Here is a 7,790-nt window from a genome sequence, read left to right as displayed (position 1 = left end):
ATTTTATCCTAAAAGAAAAAGATATACCTTCTTTTCAGAGCCACATGGTAGCTCCTCCAAAATTGACCATATAATTGGTCTCAAAACAGGCCTCAACAGATACAAATATATTGAAATTACGCCTTGCATCCTATCTGATCACCACAAACTAAGGCTGATCTTCAATAACAACATAAATAATAGAAAGCCAACATTCACATGGAAGCTGAACAACACTCTACTCAATGATTCCTTGATCAAAGGATGAAATAAAGAAAGAAATTAAAGACTTTTTAGAGTTTAGTGAAAATGAAGCTACAACATACCCAAACTTGAGACACAATGAAGGCAGTCCTAAGAGGAAAACTCATAGCCCGGAGTTCCTCCAAAAAAGAAACTAGAGAAAGCATACACTAGCAGCCTGACAGCACACCTAGAAGCTCTAGAACTAGAGGAAACAAATTCACCCAAAAGGAGTAGACCACAGGAAATAATAGAACTCAGGGCTGAAATCAACCAAATGGAAAGAAAAAAGAACTATTCAAAGAATCAACCAAACCAGGAGCTTTTTCTTTGAGAAAATCAACAAGATAGATATACCCTTAGCCACACTAACTAGAGGGCACAAGGACAGTATCCTAATTAACAAAATCAAAAATGAAAAAGGAGACATAACAACAGAACCCGAGGAAATCCAAAGCATCATCAGATCCTACTACAAAAGGCTATACTCAACAAAACTAGAAAACCTGCATGAAATGGACAACTTCCTAGACAGATACCAGGTAACAAAGTTAAATCAGGATCAGATTAACTATTTAAACAGTCCCATTTCCCCTAAAGAATTAGAAGCAGTCATCAGTAATTTCCCAACCAATAAAAGCCCAGGACCAAATGGGTTTAGTGCAGAGTTCTATCAGACCTTCAAGAAGACCTAATTCCAACTCTTCTCAAACTATTCCACAAAATATAAACAGAAGGTACTCTACCCAATTCACTCTATGAAGCCACAATTACTCTGATACCTAAACCACACAAAGATCCAACAAAGAAAGAGAACTTCAGACCAATTTCCCTTTTGAATATTGATGCAAAAATACTCAATAAAATCCTCACAAACCGAATCAAAGAACACATCAAAATGGTAATCCATCATGACCAAGTAGGCTTCATCCCAGGGATACAGGGATGGTTTAATATATGGAAATCCATCAACGTAATCCACTATGTAAACAAACTCAAAGACAAAAAAACACATGATCATCTCATTAGATGCAGAGAAAGCATTTGACAAAATCCAACACCACTTCATTATAAAAGTTTTGGAAAGATTAGGAATTCAAGGCCCATACCTAAACATAATAAAAGCAATCTACAGCAAACTAGTAGCCAACATCAAACTAAATCTAGAGAAACTTGAAGCAATCCCACTAAAATCAGGGACTAGACAAGGCTACCCACTCTCTCCCTTCCTGTTCAATTTAATACTTGAAGTTCTAGCCAGAGCAATTCGACAAAATGGACATCAAGGGGATACAAATTGAAAAGGAAGAAGTCAAAATATCACTATTTGCAGATGATATGATAGTATATATAAGTGACCCCAAAAAATTCCACCAGAGAACTCCTAAACCTGATAAACAGCTTCAGTGCAGTAGCTGGATATAAAATTAACTCAAATAAATCAATTGCCTTTCTCTACACAAATGATAAACTAAGAAAGAAATTAGGGAAACAACACCCTTCATAAGTCACAAATTATATAAAATACCTTGGCATGACTCTAACTAAGGAAGTGAAATATCTGTATGATAAGAATTTCAAGTCTCTGAAGAAAGAAATTGAAGAAGATCTCAGAAGATGGAAAGATTTCCCATGCTCATGGATTGGCAGGATTAATATAGTAAAAATGGCTATCTTGCCAAAAGCAATCTACAGATTCAAGCAATCCCCATCAAAATTCCAATTCAATTCTTCACTGAGATAGAAGGGGCAATTTGCAAATTCATCTGGAAAAATAAAAATCCTAGGATAAGAAACTATTCTCAACAATAAAAGTACCTCTGTTGGAACCACCATGCCTGATATTAAACTGTACTATAAAGCAATTGTGACAAAAACTGCATGGTACAGGTACAATGACAGGTAGATCAATGGAATAGAACTGAAGAACCAGAAATGAATCCACACACCTATGGAGTCCACACACCTATGAATACACACACATACTTGATCTTTGACAAGGGAGCTAAAACCATCCAGTGGAAAAAAGATAGCATTTTCAACAAATGTTGCTGGCACAACTGGAGGTTATCATGTAGAAGAATGCAAATTGATCCATTCTTATTTCCTTGTACAAAGCTCAAGTCTAAGAGGATCAAAGACCTCCACATAAGACTGGAGACACCAAAATTAGTAGAGGAGAAAGTAGGAAAAGGCCTCAAAGGTATGGGCACAGGGGAAAAATTCCTAAACAGACCACAATGGCTTGTGCTGTAAGATCAAGAATTGACAAACAGACCTCATAAAATTGCAAAGATTCTGTAAGGCAAAAGACGCTGTCAATAAGACAAAAATGCCACTAACAGACTGGGAAAGGATTTTTACCAATCCTAAATCTGATAGGGGACTAATATCCAATATATACAAAGAGCTCAAAAAGCTGGACTCCAGAAATTTAAATAACCCCATTAAAAATGGGGTTCAGAGCTAAACAAAGAATTCTCAACTGAGAAATATTGAATGGCTGAGAAACACCTGAAAAAATGTTCAACATCCTTAATCACCAGGGAAATGCAAATCAAAACAACCTTGGGATTCCACTTCACACCAGTCAGAATGGCAAAGATCAAAAATTCAGGTAACAGCATTTGCTGGTGAGGATGTGGGAAAAGAGGAACACTCCTCCACTGCTGGTGGGATTGCAAGCTTGTACAACCACTCTGGAAGTCAGTCTGGAGGTTCCTCAGAAAATTGGACATAATACTACCAGAAGATCCAGCAATATCTTTCCCGGGCATATACCCAGAATAAATCCTCACTGGTGATAAGGACAAATGCTCCACTATGTTCATAGCAGCCTTATTTATAATAGCCAGAAGCTGGAAAGAACCCAGATGTCCCTCAACAGAAGAATGGATACAAAAAATGTGGTACCTTTACACAATGGATTACTACTCAGCTATTAAAAACAATGGATTTATGGAATTCTTGGACAAATGGATGTATCTGGAGNTTAGATATGCACTCACTGATAAGTGGATAATAGCCCAGAAACATAGAACACCCAAGATACAATTTGCAAAACACAAGAAAATCAAGAAGAGGGAAGACCAATGGGTGGATACTTCATTCCTCCTTAGAAGAGGGAACAAAATACCCATGAAAGGAGTTACAGAGACAAAGTTTGGAGCTATGACAAAAGGATGGAGTATCCAGAGAATACCCCACCTGGGGATCCATCCCATAATCAGCCACCAAACCCAGACACTAGTGCATATGCCAGCAAGATTTTGCTGAAGGGACCCTGTTATAGCTTTCTTGTATGAGTCTATGCCAGTGCCTGGCTAATATAGAAGTGGATGTTCACAGTCATCTATAAGAATAAAAACAGGACCCCCAATGGAGAACCTAGAGAAAGCACCCAAGTAGCTGAAGGGGTCTGCAACCCTATAGGTGGAACAACAATATGAACTAACCATTACCCCCAGAACTCATGGCCATCACTGGGACGAGAGGCCCCTTGGTATTGCAAATTTTATATGCCCCAGTACAGGGGAATGCCAGGGTCAAGAAGCGGGAGTGGGTGGGTAGGGGAGCAGGGCAGAGGGAGGGTATAGGGAACTTTTGGGTTAGTATTTGAAATGTATATAAAGAAAATATCTAATATAAAAAAAGAATTAAAAAACTCACATGAGAGCTTCCCCTCCCTCACTATTCGGTGCCTTTTTAAATAAATGACATATTTGTATCACAAAAAGTTGGGAATAGTCACTTATCGAGGCAGAAGCTTTTGTGACCCCCAAATAAAAAAGCCTTGACTATGAATTCAACTGCACTTTACTCTGGACTAATACTTATTTTCACAAGTGGCAAGAATGCTCAAGTCCATGCTGACAATCTATTAGCCACAAATCTTGGCATTGTGAAGAAAGAGGTCATTCAGAGTTCAAACACAGGGCAACCTACACTCCACCCGCCCAATAAAAGCACCAGTACCGAAACGAGTCTTTCATATTTTGAAAATGAGGAAAAAAATGAAATCTAGTACTTGTGAAACAAGATCTAAAATACTATGCATTCAAAAATGAGTTATAAGATTTTACATTTTGAACAGTTTAAAAGTACTGTTTTAGACTGTGTAACAGTTTAAAAAAATTCAGTCCAATTGGATCAGATACATTAATGCCAATAACATTTCATGACACTTTGTACTCCAGTTGTATTCTGTGAATTTGTTGTTATTCTTTGGGCCGATATACAGTTTTTCTACTGAATAAATTAGAACTTCTTTTGAAAATTGAAAAAAAATGTAAAGCAAATTTATGTTTAGGATATTCCCAAACTAAAATCAAATAGGTTTAAGTCAGTTCAAAATAGTGTTGGCTATTTGGCAATATGTTCTATGATTTTGTTATGGTTATAGGTTTTGAAAATTGCCATGATGATTCAGTATAAAATTAGGTTCTAACTTGATTTACTGAGTTGAACCACCAAGAATACCTGCTAAGATATTCTAATGGAAAAAAAATGCTGGAAATATAGCCAAGTGTGTAAATGCTCTTGATTTGCAGGTAAAAGACCTGTGTGCAGATGCCAGTATCCATGTAAGAAGTAAGTCATTGCCATTAAGCTTAGTACTGAGGATAGATATATTTAAGAATGGATAAAATAAAACAGAATATAAGTTCTATACCAACCTAACTATATGGAAGTCAGTGAGAAAGTTTCAGGGGAGTCTTATAGACAAGAATCACGTTCTCCTGGGCTTCTACATCCCAGTGCATGGACAAAGAAGAACGTGTGTGAGTGAGTGTGTGTGTGTGTGTGTGTGTGTGTGTGTGTGTGTGCGTGCGTGTGTACTACTAAAATAGGCATACAAAATCTAAAAGGAAACTCCATTATGATTTTATATGTTTTCTCTAACTGTAATGGGAATTGAAGGTTCACTCAAATGAAATCTTAGCTTTTCATGTGACATCATAATTATGCATCAGTGACTACACGGCTTACCTTGAGCAAAGGAGAATTAGTTATTCAGTATACTGTTTTGGACTATTAACCAATTTCAGCTAACAAGATTATTTGACTTTATGCCATCATTATATTGAACTATAATCAGACCATCCTAAATACAAGGCCTTTTTCCTAAAACTGTTAGCTGCATTAAATGGAAGTATTTGGGCAATAGTGAGAACAGTAAGCCAGGCACACTGCATTCTTCCCTTCATTGCAAGTAGTTCATATAGCAGAACTGTCCAGGACTCTGCTAACAGCTGCTTTGGTAGCACTTGAATGTGTTCCCAGACTTTACCTCAAAGTTCTGTTTTGGTTGTTCTCATTTATTGTAGTCCCACTAGAGAAAATCTGAACATGTTTCTTAACTCTCTCCTTCTGCCCTGAATCCACATAGTTCTTTCTCTAAGATTTTGCTCCTGTCTGACAGTAGCAGTTACAAAGGATACTAGAAAAGGATAGAAATTTCAAATTACTTTAGAGATACACCATAACAAACTTATATTTAAATTATTACACTTACAGACACACACACATACATATATATACATACATGTGTATATATATATATGTATATATATATATATACATATATATATATATAATTTTTACAAACAATTGTAAAAGTATTAAATAATATGGCAGCCAGAAATTTAGATTTTAATCTTAAATTCCTTACTTATTGTCAGGGCCTGATAGCATTCCTACAACCAAAATAAGGCTGGATACATCTCCTAAAGGCTTCACCTACAGAACTTTGTATATAAGTAAAATGGTTTTCAAGTAGACAGTGAGGCAAATACCTGAACATGACACAACTCTAGCATTCCATAATTCATAACACTCAGACTTTGGGAACGGAAGTCTCAGAACAGCATGCTGAAAGCTTGGAAAGAACCTCACCCCATGCACCTTGACCTTCTGACCTAAAGCTGACAGCCAGGCCATTATGCACCTCAGTTGTGCCCCTGCCCAAAGCAGGATGCATGAGCATGAGTGGCAGTGACAGGCGCAGCAGCATTGCTGTCATCTAGCTCACTCTATACACAGGCCGTCAACATAATTCACTCTAAAGGGCTTTCTGAGAGGGCCTAATGGGTTTCTTTTCTTTCCTTGTACAGTACAGAATTTAGGACAGCTTAGTTTAATTTGATGACCTGAACTATGATCTAATAAGGGACAGCTGCAGCACATAAATCCCCAGGCCATTTATTGTCAATTAGAATAAATCCTAAATAAACTCCTTTCATTCCAAGCTTGACCCATTCTTGAACAGTAGGCAAAAATGACACTTAGAAAGGAAAGCGCTGGGAACAGGAAGAAAGCGCTGATGGAATGTAAATACTATGAAAGCAAGGACTCTTCAAACAAAATTAGAAAGATGAGCAGCGATAATGACATTTTGATGTCGAATAATTGCTATTGAATTTTTTTAAATCATGGAAGATACCCATGGGGAGAATACAAAGGAATATCAAGCTGTCAAATAAAATGTACCATGTTATTAGAGTTAAGTTAAAAATAAATGCATCTCTGTGAATAAAAGTCTTTATTCTAACACAGATTATTCACCCTAGACTTACATTTCACAAGACCCAGGATGCCTACCCACTATTCCATATGCATATGTCCAACAAAGTTTCTGGAAACAATACTTATTTTTCAATATATGATATACTCTAATGTATCATGGAATATAATAATGGAAAGCTAGATATTCTCAGTTTTCTCTAAGTAGAAATATTAATCACACCCCCCACCAAATCAATACCAACCCCTCAAAAAATAGAACCCATAGTTTGAAAACTTTATTTCAGAACCACAGAGCAAAGCACAGAAAATGGGAATTTATTTTAAAATATGTAAATACCTTTAAGTTCTGGTAGAGGACTAGCAGTGCAGAAAAGAGTCAAATGCATTATTGACCTTTCTTAAAATAATTTATTATAATGTTCTTCCTGCATTCTTTGGTAGAAAGGACATGTTAGGAACCATAAAAAGAAGAGAACATTGTTGTATGGGAGTGTTGTTCTCAACCAGAGCAATTTTTTAAAGCACTCAGTTCTCAACTCTGTACAATATAAAAAGACCACATTTTAGCACTGTTGGTTCCCTTTGTATGTAGAAGCATGCCACTTGACATGGAAATGACATATGTATGCATACCTTAGTGACAGATCACTTGATTAGCAAGTGTAATAAAGCTCTATGTTAAATCTATAGAACCAAGGGAAAAAGATAAAAAGCAAGAATAAAGTCAGTTGATTTTCCATGATCAACAGATAAGATTGCTTAAAGAGTAAGCCTCTACTGAGTAATGGTGAAATGGCAATGTACCTTTCAAAGTGACAGTAAGGGGTATGTGCACAAGATAAATTGTTTTAAAAAATCTCCCTTGCCTCTTTTAGTACTAGATCAAATAGAGTATTGTCACTTTATAGGTTGACATACTTTTAAGAAACTTCATTGTCTTCTGTGTTTGCTAGGCCCCGGCATAGCCTCACAAGACACAGCTGTATCAGAGTCCTTTCAGTATATATATATATATATATATATATATATATATATATATATAT

The sequence above is a fragment of the Mus caroli genome, chromosome 8 (genome assembly GCF_900094665.2).
Source record: "Mus caroli chromosome 8, CAROLI_EIJ_v1.1, whole genome shotgun sequence".
NCBI classification, from domain to species: domain Eukaryota; kingdom Metazoa; phylum Chordata; class Mammalia; order Rodentia; family Muridae; genus Mus; species Mus caroli.
The sequence above is the reverse complement of the archived record's forward strand: the minus strand, read 5'-3'. Positions refer to the sequence as shown.